This window comes from Bidens hawaiensis, unplaced genomic scaffold (assembly GCF_021521415.1).
Source record: "Bidens hawaiensis isolate Kalapana, Puna unplaced genomic scaffold, B.hawaiensis_p1.1 tig00006521_1, whole genome shotgun sequence".
Lineage (NCBI taxonomy): Eukaryota > Viridiplantae > Streptophyta > Magnoliopsida > Asterales > Asteraceae > Bidens > Bidens hawaiensis.
In genome coordinates this window covers 523,968-541,806 of record NW_027491438.1, presented here as the reverse complement: position 1 = coordinate 541,806, position 17,839 = coordinate 523,968, and positions in this window count along the sequence as shown.

The following is a 17,839-nucleotide window of genomic DNA, read 5'->3' as shown; positions in this document are numbered from 1 at the left end:
AAAACGAATGGCTGGAATGGAAGTCGGTATTATTTATTTATACCAAGGAAGGGGTTTTGATTGGATGCCGTGGGGTGTATGGGCCCTATGGTGAGGCCGACACACGTAATATGCTTCCGTGCGTGAGTATTTTCAAATTTTCAAAACGCCTCCGATTTTTCAAAACATGTGGTTTAAACCGGTTAACATCAAGGATTGTTTTTGAATTGGAATTTAAGTATCTCTTTCCAAATCCTTGATTTGTTTGGTTATAACTTTGTTAATGAAATTGGAAAATAGCTCAAAAAGACACATTTGCCCTTAAATCAATACATGAGTCAAAGAAAAAAAGGGTCCGACATATCCTCAACCAAGTAAGCATCCTTCTTCGTCTCTAAAGCAGCCAACCACCGTCTCCGGCAACAACTGGCGTCGGCAGCCACAACACCTACCCCTCTCTCACTTCAACCTAACTCTTTCTTTTCTCTCTTCTCATAACCGGTTGTTGCATGAATATTTGATCCGAAAAAACGTGATAGATCTGAAATAATGTGACAGATCTCTAAGCGGAATTATGTTGGTGGAGGTGGCCAGAATTTCGTTGTTGTTGGTGGTGGTGGCAGGAGAAATTGTCAGTGACGTCTACAAAGAGCGTTTGCCATCGGAGTCGATGCCGATGGTGTCACACCCCAACCTACGGCGGAATATGCCGGGGCGCAACATAATTGTATCATAGCTCAAAAGACACTAAAATAAATCCACGTGTCAATATCTAAATTATTAAATTCATATTATTCAAATACGCAAAAGCACAAACATTGTCTCATATAAATAAACATGACAATTAAATATAAAGAAGTAAATAGTCTTTAATTAATCATGCATCCTAAGATCCAACTACTCTTTAATCCCTTGATTCTTCATCCAATGTAGCTACCTGGGCCATGCGGGAAAATACATAGTGTGTCAACATAAAGTTGAGCAAATAAACACAGTTTTTGAATACGTGTAATATAAAAATGACAATTCCTTGCGATAATATGAAATACTACAACTAGCATAACGACAATATAACAATAATATAAAAATTGTTTTTTCACTCAAATCACATGGATAACGAGCTACTCCGACGGCGTATGATCATACTAATGAAGATGAGGATGAGATACCAACCACCAATGCATAAATTAAACACATAGTCACATTCGCACGTATAACTAATTGAGCAATATCATAATACGCAAATAGTGGAATTGTAGTGAAAATGGTTTAACGCATAACGCCCCCAAAATATAAAACGGTAAAAAGGGGGATGCGAATTACTTACCTTTAGTGAGTAGATTAGTGAGGATGAGATAATAATAACAAGAAAATGAGGATGAACTCGTCAGGCCTTCGAGATACGTCAACAAAAATGACCTATTTGTTAACAATATTATTAATAAACGACGAAAAACTAATAAGACATAATGATTTGAGATTTGATGGGATATTGTTAGTTTTAATGCCTTATTTCGATTTAATCAGTTTGAAAGACTTGGCGTCTTTTAGGGCCTTAAAACATTATATTTATTATTGTTAGTATTTATATTATTATTATTATTAGTATTATTTGTGTTAATACTATTATTTGGTAGGCGATATATACTTTCAAGTAAATAGATCTTAAATAAATATTAACCGATATTAAGCATTAATAAACATTATATACATATATAAATAAAACATTAACTATATAAAAGAAGTTTCATATTATCCTTTTGTTAGTTATTTATGCATAAATCTATTTATATAAAAATATATAAACCATATACATTTATAGATAGGAAATTATGATGTGAAACCACGGGCAAAATAATACTTTCGAGATTCGGTTTATTAAATTATCATTTAACTAATATTATATATACATAATATTAATAGAAAATCATTTAAAATGAATTTTTAAAGGTAAATACAAAAAATACCGGGCCTGGGGAGGCTCGAACCCGCGCCCCAAGCTGGTTCTGGCATATACACGAGCGCACAAACCACCAGGCCAGACTGCCTACTTGTTAACATCATGAAACTGATTACATAAATAAACCAGTTCAGTTGTTCATCTCCATTCACATAAACCATAGCTCTTAGTCGCGTTAATGGTTAATTGTTGATGCGAATTGAGTTAGGGTTAATGTTTATTGCTTAAAAACGAGTATAAACCATATATCAATTACCGTTTAATGTCGCGAATTAAGGGAGAACGGGCAAGCACAGTTAGCGGCTCAAACTTGAATTTGACTAGGGCCTGAACGGCTTCGTTAGTGCAATTAGGTTAGGGTTTAGCGTCGGAATATGATAAGGATCGTGTGTGCACGTTTAATTGTAGTATAATTGTGTTTATATAGTGTTTTAGGTGTCAATAAGGCCGCGGGTTTGACCTCGCGAATTAGCCTTGATTTTGATTCGTTTTCCATGATTAGAACGTCGGTGTGATGCGTTTTTTGGTAACCAACGATTCTATGAGATCAATTTTGTTTAATAAGGCCGAGAATTGAGGAACAAGAAATGGTTTGAGGTGGGTATGGTTGTCGGCGGGTTTAGGAGAAGAAGAAAGATTATTTTATTATTATAATATTTGAATAAAATTGCAAATTGATCCTTGGTCTATTGAGTTGGGTGCAAACATATCAAATGTTTAGTTAAGGGGTTGTTTGTGCCATTCTTTGATAGTTATATAAAAGAAATAATTAAAAGAAATCTTTTATTGATAATTCACCTGGACACGAACTGGGTCAGGTACAAAACATGAAACGAAAAAAAAAACCGAAATGTTACAGATGGTGTTGCTTGGTGATGGAAGGGGCTGCGACAATGGCGATGGCGAGTGACCTGCGTTGGTTGGTGGTGGGTGGTAGTGTTGATTAGTGCGGCGACGGTTTGGATCTGTTGGGAGAGGTCGAGGGTTATTTATGTTCGTCACACACAATCCCATGAAATCCTTCAAAGTAATGAAGTAATCTGAATTCCTTCATTTTTGTGATTTGGTTTGAATGAATTCCAATTCCAAATCCTTTTGTTAACCAACCAAACACACTAAGGGATGGAATTTAAATTCAAATTCCATCGAAATCCCTTGAATTCCATTCAACCAAACAGGGCATAAGTATCCGTATAATTAATTAAAACTAAAAAAGTCATAACTAAATTGTCACACCCCCCCGGCCGAAGGCGAAAACATCGCGGCGTGTGTAGATTGAAATCATGCACATGGAATTAAATGTAAAAACTCATATTAAGATAAACCAACAAATTATTCAAACCAAATATAATCCAAATAGAAAACATGACATAACACTTTATTCATTCAACTTCTAAGTTTGACTCATCCCCTATATGAAACTTAAAGAATCTTTATAACTTAATTTCCATCACCTGAAAAACATGCGAGAGTGTCAACTAAAAATAGTTGGTGAGAACATAGGTTTTAAAAAAAAATAAGTTTTATGTTGAAAACATTCCATATGTGTTAAGTTACTTGTATACTTTTGTGATTACAACCAAACCTCTGACACGTTTAGTGAGTCGTCTAATCCACGATTAGACTATTATGTTTAATATTTAACGATCTTCGGATTCTGAACACACAGGCCTCTACCCGAGGCCTGCGTGGGCGGGTCGGGCCAATAGATCTATCATCATACTACCATGGGCTTAACAAGTTAATGGTTTTACATGTGATTAAGTATACACTTGTAATGATTACACATAACGAATATAATGAAATAAAGCTTGAATCAAATGGCATGTATAATACGTAGAATAAATAAGTTGCATGTTTTCTACCCCGAAGTAAAAAACGTTTAAAAGCATTAAAAGGGGCTATGAACTCACCTTGCTTGACGGATGAACAAGAACACGAGCAAGTGTCTGTTGAACCGGTTACGGGATTCCCTAGATTAAGTTTGATTTTTAAATTAGTTAGAGTGTCGCATACTAGAATGTTCTAAACCAAGAGCATGACCTCCAGCAAGTTGATTCCCAAGTAACAGTCACTGGTCCAATGGGATTATTTACGCCACTCTTGCCTTCTACAGAACCGTTTGCTTGTCAAGTACATACATACCCGGTTTATACTCTATTTGTATACTAACTCAGAATGTTTTAGAATGGTTTTGATAAATAATAAAGTATGAGGTTAAAAGTGTAATATCATATAGTTTGGGTGTTTATTGACATTTAAGAAAGTATAGCGTTTGAAGTGTAAATATTATAGTTTAGGATGTTTATCAACATTTATGAAAGTATAGGGTTTAAAGTGTAAATATTATAATTTATGATGTTTATTGATATTTTATGAAAGTATAGGGTTTAAAGTATAAATATTATAATTTAAGATATTTGTTGACATTTATGAAAGTATAAGGATCAATTATGTAAATATAATTTTTGAAGATCATAAGAATATTCATAGTTGTTCATGAAAAAATTATACTTTGATCCAAGATTTTAAGAAAATATTTATGATTTTTTAGAATAACATAATCATCATAATCTTTTAGAGCAAGAAGTAAGGGTTTTATTAACAATTTATGATGATCATGGTGAGGATATATGAACAACTATGAAGATTCAAAATAAAGCTTAAAAGCATAAGAACAAACTAAAAGAAATTCATAAGAACAAGATCAAAATCAAATAAATATGAAGAACACTAAAGAAAATATGTAAAACTTACTTGATTATGCTTAGAGAGAATGAGATTTGAGGTGAAAAATAATGAGAATGAGAGGCTCTATTTTTAGTAGAGGATAGAAGGTTTGAATATAATTGAGATAGAGATAAAATTGATTTAAAAATTAAGAGATAGACTAATAATAATAATGATAATAACAATAATAATTTAAAAAAAAGTATATATGTGTGCATGCACAAATAATGTGCACGGCACACATTAAATTTATTTATTTTTGTGTTTTTTTTTTTTCAAATTAAAAAGATATAGATAAAACTAAAACTTAAGGAACAAGGTGAAGTTAGAAGGTTCTAGAATGTTCCATTTTTTAAATCACATGATTAATTTAAATACTTAGGATAAAAATAATAATAGCAAAATATTTTGTTTTTTTTTAAAATACTAATCTAGGCATTCCGGTTCAACGTGTCATATTAACGATTAAGCATGATTATAAATAAATAAACATAGGATTATATAATTACGCATGCGAAGTTAATGTTATTCCATAAATAACATTTAATTCATTAAAATAAACGTAGATGATGAAATAAATACGAGAACTTTATTAAATACGAGCACAAAATACTAGCGTTTTTGCAAGAAAATCCATAGATATTACATATATAAAAAAAGAATGATAAATAAAGCTACATATCTTATACCTCTATAATAAAGAAAACCAAAAAAAGACGGCTGTCCCCTTCACAATCACCTAGAAATTTATTTTCTCACCCATCACTTATTAAGTGTTTATTATTAGAAACAATTACCTGTAACCAATACTTCCAATGCTCTCACTAACTACGGTTTTTAACAATTTGGGGTTTTCAAGGTTCATGTACAACAAGTCTGTAATGTCAATTCCATTCGTTCGGTTAATCATAGCAAGCGGTTCCATCTAATACAATAGCGACCATAAACAATTCCAATCATCATCCATCCAATCATGAGTTCTCGGTTTATACAGTACGTTCTATCTCTATTAACCCGATTTCGATAAGGTGTTATGTATGAGCAGTAACATATTAATTCATATAGGATATTATGATTATCTATACTATATATAATACATGAGACATGAGCAAATTAAAACACCTACTTTTTAAGTAATTTACAACTAATGTACACCTTCTATAGCATGTAAGATATGGAGTTATGGACAACCTTGTCCATTAGAAAATATGCATAGAAATAGTTACAATATTGCCCCCTCAACTTTACTCAACTTTTATAAATTTAAGAAATAGTTAAAACTTTGAGCATTCATCTTTACCCATGTATTCCTTTTGATTTTAATTATAAACCAACTTCTCACCAACGATTTTCCAACGGCCGTAACTTTTCATACATTAATATATTATTTTAAAAATTGCACCATAAAAATGAGCATTTTATTGTCTTTAATTTGGGTATGGTATTGCTATAGTTTTTTTCAATTAAAAAAATTAACATGTTACGTATGGGCGTTCACAATTCGATTTTAACGGTTTCTAAGTTCAAGCGTGAGCCAAACCGTTGGTTTGATTCTTTTATCATTGAAAACCAAAACAGAACTGTTGAAAATCTAAATTGAATCATTACTAATGGTTTGGTTTCACGCATTGAGCTTCAATAATAAGTTTACAGTCCTGTCTGATTTTATATGGTCGATTTTCGGTATAAACCGTAAACCAGACCATTTGCTATGATTTGAACATTCAGAAACCGGCTGACCATAAGTGGAGACTGGTTAAACATTTTCAAGGTTTCAAACGAACCTTAAGCATCCATAATTGTTACATGATTAGTAGGATTTTTATTTCCTGTCGCATCACGTGGGCACCTTTCTAATTAATTCTATATATTTGACTTTGATTGATTCGTGTTTTACAATTTTTTGTAAATTTTAGGGTTCTGTTTTAATTGATGACATTATGAGCCTTAATTATGATTGTATTGTTTTTAAATTTGGGTTTCATGACATTATTTTTATTACTTTGGATGATTCTTAAGATATGGCATGTGTGTTTGTTCTAAAAAAGGGTTGTTTTAATCTGCACACAAGTTGTTTGATGAATTGCCTCAATGAGATTTTAATTTATGTTAGTCAATATATAATATGGAGCATCACACCATATATTTATTTGATGTAAGCCATTGCCTCTTGAAAATGGGCTTGCAACGGCATGATGAACCGTCTTAATTTTTATAATTTGAAGATCTTGTGTTTTGGTTGTCCCGACAACATGGACATGAAGGATGGACCTTTCATTTTGTTCATTTATTTTTACTATGTACTAATTTATTTACATATCTAAGTTTCTCTTTCTGGTGAAGGCTAATGCAACCATACATTGCCGGCAATGGGGATTGATTTTGAACAAAGATAGGCATTTTCATTACTCAAAGGATAGAAAATTTCATATATTATGATAACCAGGTACAGATCTTTACAATCTTTTTGAAAATAAATTTTATGTTTTGATGTATGATATGGATAATGTTGGTTTCTGATTGGTTCATACCCAATGTCCAAGCAGCACATGGTTAGTGTGTGTGTGTGTGTGTGTTTTTGTTAATCTCATGTTTGCTCACTCTTAACCTTGATAGATTTAACCATGCCTACTAAAACAAATTTTCGTTACAACAAACAAATAATTAGTTTATGTTGTTTTTTATGAACTTCTAGTCATATTTTAAAATGTCCAGGTAATTATTTTATTTTAATTTATTAACTTTCAATATGATGGCAATTTAAATTTGAATTTGTTTATCATCTTACTCCTATCTTTACTCTTATGAACTTCGAGTCATATTTTAAAATTTCCAAGTCATTAGTTATTTTAATTTATTAATTTTTTAGATGACAATTTGAATATGAATTTCTTATCATCTTACTCCTAGCTTTACTCTTTTGAAGTTACACTTCCCTTTTTTCAGGAACTGTTTATGATATACGCAGCTATAAGTCAAAGACTACTGGATGACACACTTGCATTTCTACACTTCTGGTTATTGTTAATATCAACCAACATGTCAATATCAACCAATGAAAAGTAACTCCTTGGCAATACCAGGTAAATTTTAATTCATTATTTATATTCAAATATTAACTGTTGATACGTAAACTGTTTTCTTTTTTCATACACAACAACACTTTCGAAGATGATATTCAAATTACCATACTCAACAAACTTGATGTGTCAACAAAGGTTTTTAATGTCAAGGTCTGTATTATTCGGTTGTGGAAAACTATGAACTATAGGTGAAGTTCACACTATTGAGATGGTTTTAGTGGATGAAGATGTAATTTAATGTGTATTGGTCAGACACATATTTTTAATGCTTGCTATTTGAATATTAACGTCATGTATTTTTATGTTTAAATGATAGGGAAATAAGATGCTAGGTAGCATCATTAACGAACATTGGCAAAGTTTTAAAAGCTTGACTGAACTCAACTCTACTATCTTAATTACTAAGGCGTCTCTTGCTGAAAATCATGCTACCAATAAGTTTATGGGGAATCCTAGCATAGTATCTTTTAATCATGAAACTAATATTGTTGAAGTTAATGATTTCTTAGGAGAACCGTGTCACACCCCAACCTAAAGCGGAAATGCCGGGGCGTGATCCCATTGCTCACATCTCGAAAATACTATCATAAATGTGACAATATCTATTTAATTATTTTATTTCAAATGTACATACAATATCTAAATATAACAAAACAATTCAAATAAATATATATAACAAATTTAAATTCATGTTTGTCTTCATTAAATCCCTAAGGTCTTTCTAAGTGTACATACTTCAATTCAATAGCACCCTGCATATGCGTAGAAAACAGAGTTTGTCAACAACACATGTTGAGTGAGTTTATCACTAGTTTTGCAATAAAATAATGTTAATATAATAAATAAAAGAAATAAGCAAGACGTGAAAATGCGGTAAATGAATCAAACCATGAACAAATACGTTGTTGATTAAACCATTGCCAAGCGAATCGGGCGCCGGTAAATCAACCATGAGCAAATAATAATAAGACCGTTGCCAAGCAAATCGGGCGTTGGTCAATAATAATGAGAACCCTACACAAGGGGATATGCGGGACCTCTCCGAACACAAATGCACACATAGAAAAATAAGCACATAACAAGTATATTTGATTAATCACACACACACGTTTGCTATTTGTTTTATATACACACACACACACACACACATATAATATGATATGCACATATGTCCGCAAAACGTTTAGTAAACTTAGTAAACTAGGGGAATGACAAAACCCACCTTAGATTAATGACAAGCGAATATAAATACAAATAAACGAGTTAACGAATAAGCGAGTCGTCCACTACACATCAAAAGATATAAATGATCAGAACCTAAAACTTTGAGATATAATAATATAAGTAAAAATGAACTCGTGGTCGCTGAAATCAATCCAAACGGATGTTTAGAACTCAAATTATGTTATATTTAAGATTTAAGCGAGCTGGTACTGAACAGAATCCGAACAGAGATTCGGAAGTCGGGTTTTGGTCAGTAGCCTTAAAATTTCGTTACGAGAATAAAAGTCTTTTGGATCGAACGTCGAATGACCAGAAGTATGAGTAAACCTAAAGTCAAACTTGTTGACGGATTTGCCCTTTAACGAGTTTTAAGCGATTTGACCAGTCAACACCCTTCAACCACCGAAATTGATTAAAGGTTATTGACTAGGGAATATATATGAACGATTTTACAGTTTACAATTTACCCGGAATGTAACGCCCGGAAATTTTGTTAATCAGCTCAGTCGTTTATAAAAGTTTGTTTAAAAAGCGGGGTTTCATCTTTCTAATTTAGGAGCCTTGTAATACGTTTTAGAAGTCCATTTATCCATCCTTTTGCTCAAGACATCACCTCTGTGACACCCTGAATTGTCACATTAACTCCGTTATCTTACACGTCATGCATAACATTTACACGAGTCAATAACGAGCCACACACATGAGTCCGTCAGTACGCATTGGTGGTTAATGTCGATTCAGATATGTTTAATAACTTGGATATTATTGTTATGTGCTAGATGATTTATGTGTTACACGATTTAGTGCATTATGCTCGCTTAACATGTTATTAGTTATTATATAAAAATAATATCTCGATTCTCGAGCATATGTTTATTAAATCATCTATGTGAAATTACACGTTAAAGGATTATGTGTTTAGTTCATAGTTTGTTGTGTGAAATTTCGATCAATTGCGCGTTAAGTCATACGATTTCAACTTTTTACAAGAATAACATTTTATGAAATAACAACGAGGTTTTTTTTTATAGACTTAGGTTATTATGTTAGTCATAATGATTGGTTATAACCCGGTTTGAAGTTAAAAAGGTTTGTTCAAGCCAAAGCTCATTGTAAAAGGGTTATACTTGTAAATATGATTAATAATAATACTAATAAAATTAAAACCCTAAATTGATCACACAACCATCGATCCCTTCTCTCTTTCACGCACCTCCCATCCCTAATTCATCCTCAACTCAACATTGGTTATTGCAATTGGTGGTGTATTTGATTGATTCTCATCATTCCTAATGCTAATTGGTAGTATTATGTATCAATTTCATGTTTTGATAAGTTCTTAATAAAGCCTAAATGCTCAAAGTGCTGTAATTTTTATGATTATTATGTTAATTGATGAATTAGAGCCCTAAAGATGTCATAAACATGTTAGGGTTTGAGTTTTGTTAATAACAGTTTGCTGACAGATTCGTACTCGTTTATTCTTTGGTCTGTAACTCGATGATAATTCATTGTTTTTAATCTATTCTTGTTTCCATGATGTTCTACTTTGAGTCTAGTTTCTAGAAAGATATAATTTGTAATTTTTGGACGATATTTGAATGGTTTTTATGATTTTATAAAAGGATGTGTCAAAGCTAATGTGGGGAGTCGAATTCTGGTCTGTCTTCCCGACATCATAACGTTTTTTGACATGTCCAAATGGGTTGGTTCCACTTCTGGAACTTAGTATTATGGGTTTAGGAGACAACCCAGTTGGCCTTGCATAATTTGGATAAATGAGTTAAGAGAACCATTAAATTACTTTTTTTTGCGCAATCTGCTGAACTGTTGGTACCTATCTGCAATGAATGAATTATTGTGAGTTTTATATGCATGATTAAAATATAATAAAAATTGTTTGAGAAACATAATTCATATATTCTACTATGGTAAATTTTTTAAAATTTAGTTCTAAGTTTTACTTACTAAATAAAATCCGTTTGTTGATACATGTTTTGTACGTCTCGGTCTTTATCAGTTTATTATTATATTATGTTTTAATGTAAAGGGCATTTTGGTAATTGTATAGCCCATTCGCCTTAATTGTAAGGCACATTCGTTACCCCGTAACGAATGTGTCCCATTCGTATAATGTAAGCTCCATTCGTTAACCCTGCTTAACGAATGAAACATAACGAATGAAGGGCTATTCGGTATGTGTATTGTATAACGAATGAGTTGGTTCATTCGTTAGTCTTTAATGTAACGAATGACTCATTCGTTAAGGTTATCTTTACGAATGAGGTCATCTCCCTATATATACCTTGTAAGATTATTTGTAACGAAATAGTTCTTATTATTATCACTCTCATGTCGTTACTCTGCCTAAATTTACTCTCAACAAACACAGTTAACCGTATTCGTTCATAATCGTATACCTAATCAATGAATAGCTCGATGTCATCATAAGATCTAGATCGTAAGGCTCTCTCAATCTCATGTGGTATCAGAGACATTTGATCTGATCTTCGATGTTATTCGTTGCCTATTTGTATTAATTCATCGTTCATTGAGTCAATTTGAGTATGAATTGATCTGAATTGCAGTTGATTAAGTTCCGATAAAACAGAGCTTTGGATTAATTGTAATTAGATGGTAATTAGGATTGTTCGTAAGGTACTTTGTAAGGCCCCGTTACCGGTAACCATACTTTGGTGTTGGATTTACTCATAAACATAGTTCTAAAATCAGAGTAAATTAAAACTTCGCGGAATAATTAAAAACTTCAAACATCACATTACAAAACATTCATTCGTGTCTTAACATACAAATTGTCTTTTCATAATTAATTAATTAGAACAGTCATAACACTTCATCATGGATGCTAGTCTCTTCAGTCCATGCCATGTGTCCCACCTTAAGCCAGCTGCCTCAACCTATTTGCTTGCGTGCATACTAAAAGTCAGCTATGCTGAGTGAGTTCTAGTTAATCAATTAACATACAATACATTCATACCCTTACTCATACGCGTCTGAAGATACGTATTCATACCTTAGTTTTCTATTACTCCTTTCATATATACATGCATACGTACTTACATACTTTCTTTCATAAAACCCTATGGTATACCATAAGCTATTCTACATTAAACATCACAGATATTGTAAGGGTCTGGTCCCTATCATCACAGATATTATAAGGGTCTGGTCCCTAACATCACATATATTATAAGGGTCTGGCCCCTAATATCACAGATATTATAAGGGTTTGGTCCCTAACATCACAGATATTATAAGGGTCTGGTCCCTAACATCACAGATATTATAAGGGTCTGGTCCCTACTGCCTCGAATAACCATACATTTATCATACGTGTGTATTTTACCTGTCTCATGTATATAATATATATATATATATATATATATACATGCTCATTCATACTATCATTATATAGTAATAACATCCAATACATAATAATACACGTATCATACACTTATCAATTAAGTAAATGTATTAACTATCACATAGGAGTATGCACACAACCCCGAAAACATTTCAAAGAGAAATGGGGCTAGAACTCACCTGGAGTCGATTTCTCTCGCCGTTAATGGTAATTCCCTTCTTTAGTTGTGCACGGCTAACTGTACAATACATTACACGTGTCAATTATCTATTACCACTACTTCCTACTTCTAAATTTATGAAACCCTTAACTAACGGGGGTCCGGGGGCAGCGCCCCTGGTAGCGGGGTCTAGGGGCGGCAGCGCCTAGCAGGGTCCAAGGGGCAGCGCCCCTGGCTGGGGTTGAGCTTAAACAATTTATCGGGTCACATTTTAATAACAACTTAAACAATTTCGCATGGGAGGAATTTCGCAAAGAATTTCGCTTAGCATAACCTGTTTTTCTTCTCAAGGCTGAGCGAAGCGAAATAACTGTTTCGCTTGTCATGGCTGAGCGAAGAGAAATACCTGTTTCGCTTCTCATGGCTGAGCGAAGCGAAATGCCTGTTTCGCTTCTCATGGCTGAGCGAAGCGAAATCCCTGTTTCGCTTCTCATGGCTGAGTGAAGCGAAATGCCTTCCTTTCTTTGATTTTACCATTTTAAAGCCATTTACTTCGTGGCTCCTCCTCAGGACCTGATTTTTACTCTTTCTCAACTTTCAACACATTCTGACCCATGCACCTGATCCTGAACCCATCTCTCTCATAGTCCGAACGCCACCTTTTTATCTTAAAGTGCACCCAAGTGGTTATAACTTACCAAGTTTATATTTTTTTTACACTTCACAACCCGATCTATTATTATATCTGTTTGCATGCCGGTTCTAACCATAAAACTTAACCATTTAAACCGAAACCTAGCTTTTGCTTCGGGTTCGAGTTCAGATCCGGACAATACGTAGATCTGGACATGATTCTTGTTGTTTGATGATGTCTACACACTAGATTCTTCCTTCTTAGTACACGGATTTTGATCCAGAATGTAGAGAGAAAGTGTGTGTGTTCTTGAGTGTGTGTGTGTGATGAAAGGTAATAAAATTGTGAAAAGGATGGAGAGGTTAGGCTTATATAGGGGGCCATGGGCCCCACAACCCACTCACAATTCCAAATCCAAATATTATCCAAACACTTCATACACGACTAACTTAACGACACAAAGTTAAATAACAAAACTTTCCGTCATTTATTAATTAACAAAAAGTTGGATGTTACAAGTCAACCCCCCTTAAAAGAGGTTTCGTCCCCGAAACCTAACCATTACTACTAAACAAAACCGGGTAAAACTTACGGATCTCTTCTTCAACTTCCCAAGTGGCATCCGATCCCTTACGGTGCTTCCATATCACTTTTATTAGGGGAATAACCTTACGAAGAAGCTGCTTCTCCTTGTGGTCGACTTTTTCAATGTGCTGCTCGACATAATTCAATTGCTCGTCCACCTCGATGTCCAGTAGTGGCACATGGGATGTGTCGTCAGCTAGACATTTTCTCAAGTGAGAAACATGAAAGATAGAGTGAATTCCTTCTAGCTCGTCAGGTAGATCAAGCTTGTAAGCCACTTCGCCTACACGGGCCACGATCTTGAACGGTCCAATGTATCTCGGACTCAACTTTCCTCTCTTTCTGAAACGAGTGATCCCCTTCTAGGGCGAGACCTTAAGCATCACGTGGTCTCCAACATCAAACTCAATGGGCCGTCTCCACTTATCCGCATATGACTTCTGGAGGTCTTGAGCAGCTTTCATCCTGGCCTTAATCTGATCAAACTTCGAAGAGGTTTCTTGCATCACTTCCAAACTTCCAATCTCCTTTTGACCAATCTCTCCCCAACACACAGTAGTTCTACAACGTCTTCCATACAACATTTCGAAAGGAGGCATGCCGATACTTGAATGATAACTGTTGTTGTAAGAGAATTCTGCCAAGTGCAGATGATCATCCCAACTTCTTCCAAAGTCTAACACACAAGCACGTAGCATATCCTCAAGGGTTTGGATAGTCCTTTCAGACTGCCCATCTATTTGAGGGTGATACGCCGTGCTGATGTTTTGTCTTGATCCCATGGCTTCGTGGAACTTCTTCCAGAATCTTGAAGTAAAGCGGGTATCCCTGTCTGACACAATCGATAACGGCACCCCATGCTTTGTAACCACTTCTTTGACGAACACGTTTTCCAATGTTTCTGACGAGATAGCCTCTCGTATAGGCAAAAAGTGAGCACTCTTAGTCAAACAATCCACAATCACCCATATGGTATCATGACTTCTAGCTGTATGCGGTAGCTTAGTTATGAAATCCATGGTGATGTGTTCCCACTTCCATTCTGGTATCTCCAACAGCTGCATCTTTCCATACGGTTTCTGGTGTTCGGCCTTAACCTGTAGGCAGGTTAAACACTTATTGACATAATCTACTACTTCATTCTTCATACCCGTTCATTCTTCAAACCCGGCCACCAGTAGTCTTTCTTCAAGTCTTGATACATCTTGGTGGATCCTGGATGAATCGAGTAACGGGACTTATGGGCCTCATCTAGGATTCGACCTCTAAGTTTCCCATGTCGTGGGATCCACATTCGGTCAAACCTGGTCTTTACACCATGAGTATTATCTATCAACTCGTTCTGCTGGCCAAAAATCCTTTCTTTCTTCATCAACCCTTCATCTACCAACATTTCCGACTGAACCTTGCTGATCTCTTCAAAGAAATCTGAATTGATTATCAGCTTATAAGACTTTACAATCGCGATAAATTCTGCGTTCTTCCGGCTCAAGGCGTCAGCAACCACATTAGCCTTTCCCGGGTAATACTTGATATCACAATCATAATCCTTTATCAGTTCTAACCACCTTATCTGCCTCATGTTCAGCTCTTTCTGCTCAAAGAAGTATTTCAAACTCTTGTGGTCCGTGTATATAGTACACTTGGTACCATACAAGTAATCTCCAGATCTTAAGAGCATGTACTACAGCGGATAGCTCTAGGTCATGCGTCGGGTACGTACATTCGTGAACTTTCAATTGCCTAGACGCGTAAGCTATGACCTTCCCTCTTTGCATCAACACGCAACCTAACCCCTAAGCATCAGTGCAAACTACCAAATCTTCTTCTCCATCAGGCAGAACAAGGATTAGAGCTCGCGTGAGCCTCCTCTTTAGTTCTTCAAACGCCTCTTTTTGCCACCTACCCCAATCGAACACCACAGTCCTTCGGGTCATACCTGTCAATGGTGCGGCTATCTTAGAGAAGCCCGGAATGAATCTCCTATAATAGCCAGCTAACCCTAGGAAACTGCGTATCTCAGTCGGGTTTCGCGGAGTCTTCCAATTCTTTATCGCTTCGATCTTGGCTCGGTCCACAGTAATCCCCTCTGAATTGATTATATGAACTAGAAACTACACCTCTCGCAACCAAAATGCGCACTTTGAGAACTTTGCATACAATTTCTCCTTCTTCAAAACTTCTAGTACTTCCCTTAGGTGCTCAACATGGTCAGACTCGGTCTTTGAATAAATTAATATATCGTCAATGAAAACGATAACCGTCTTCTCTAACATCGGCCAACATACCCTGTTCATCATGTCCATAAATGCCGCGAGAGCGTTGGTTAGCCAAACGATATCACAAGGAACTCGTAGTGTCCGTACCGCGTCCGAAATGTTGTCTTAGGGATGTCCGCCTCTTTCACCTTCAGTTGATGGTAACCCGATCTGAGGTCTATTCGCGAGAACCAACTAGCACCTTGCAACTGATCAAACAAATCATCAATCCGGGGCAACGGATATCTATTCTTCACGGTAAGCTTATTCAACTCCCTGTAGTCGATGCACATTCTCATACTCCCATCCTTCTTCTTAACGAATAACACCGGCGCGCCCCACGGGGAAACACCCGACCTTATGAAACCCTTGTCGAGGAGTTCTTGCAGCTGGGACATCAATTCCTTCTTCTCAAACGGCGCCAAACGGTAAGGTGCTTTCGCGACGGGCTGTGCTCCTGGTATCAATTCTATCTGGAATTCCACTTCTCGCTCCGGTGGTAACCCCGGAAGGTCCTCGGGAAATACTTCCGGGTAGTCACACACTATAGGAACGTCTTTCACTTCCTTCGTCTCGGCCGTAGCTTTGACAACATTCGCCAGGTAGGCACTGCACCCTCGCCTTAACAAACCCTCGGCTTTTATCATCGAAATGACGTTAAGCCCTGTACTTTCTCTATCACCATAAACCGTTACTGAACCACCATCCGAAGACTTCAGTCTTACCAATCTACTCCTGCACACTATCTAAGCTTCAAATTCAGACACAGTTCCCGGTAACCCTACTTCGATGTTGGATTTACTCATAAACACAGTTCTAAAATCAGAGTAAATTAAAACTTCGCGGAATAATTAAAAACTTCAAACATCACATTACAAAACATTCATTCTTGTCTTAACATACAAATTGTCTTTTCATAAGTAATTAATTAGAACAGTCATAACACTTCATCATGAATGCCAGTCTCTTCAGTCCATGCCCTGTGTCCCACTTTAATAAGCCAGCGGCCTCAACCTTTTTGCCTGCGTGCATACTAAAAGTCAGCTACGCTGACTGAGTTCTAGTTAATCAATTAACATACAATACATTCATACCTTTACTCATACGCGTCCGAAGAAACGTATAACTTAGTTTTCTATTACTCCTTTCATTTATACCTTATATACATGCATACGTACTTACATACTTTCTTTCATAAAACCCTATGGTATACCATAAGCTATTCTACATTAAACATCACAGATATTGTAAGGGTCTGGTCCCTATCATCACAGGTAATATAAGGGTCTGGTCCCTAACATCACAGATATTATAAGGTTCTGGTCCCTAACATCACAGATATTATAAGGGTCTGGTCCCTACTGCCTCGAATAACCATACATTTATCATATGTGTGTATTTTACCTGTCTCATGTATATAATATATATATATATATGCTCATTCATACTATCATTATATAGTAATAACATCCAATACATAGTCATACACGTATTATACACTTATCAATTAAGTAAATGTATTAACTATCACATAGGAGTATGCACACAGCCCCGAAAACATTTCAAAGAGAAATGAGGCTAGAACTCACCTGGAGTCGATTTCTCTCGCCGTTAATGGTAATTCCCTTCTTTAGTTGTGCACGGCTAACTGTACAATACATTACGAGTGTCAATTATCTATTACCACTACTTCCTCCATCTAAATTTATGAAACCCTCAACTAACGGGGGTCCGGGGGCAGCGCCACTGGTAGCGGGATCTAGGGGCGGTAGCCCCTAGCAGGGTCCAAGGGGAAGCGCCCCTGGCTAGGGTTGAGCTTAAACAATTTATCGGGTCACATT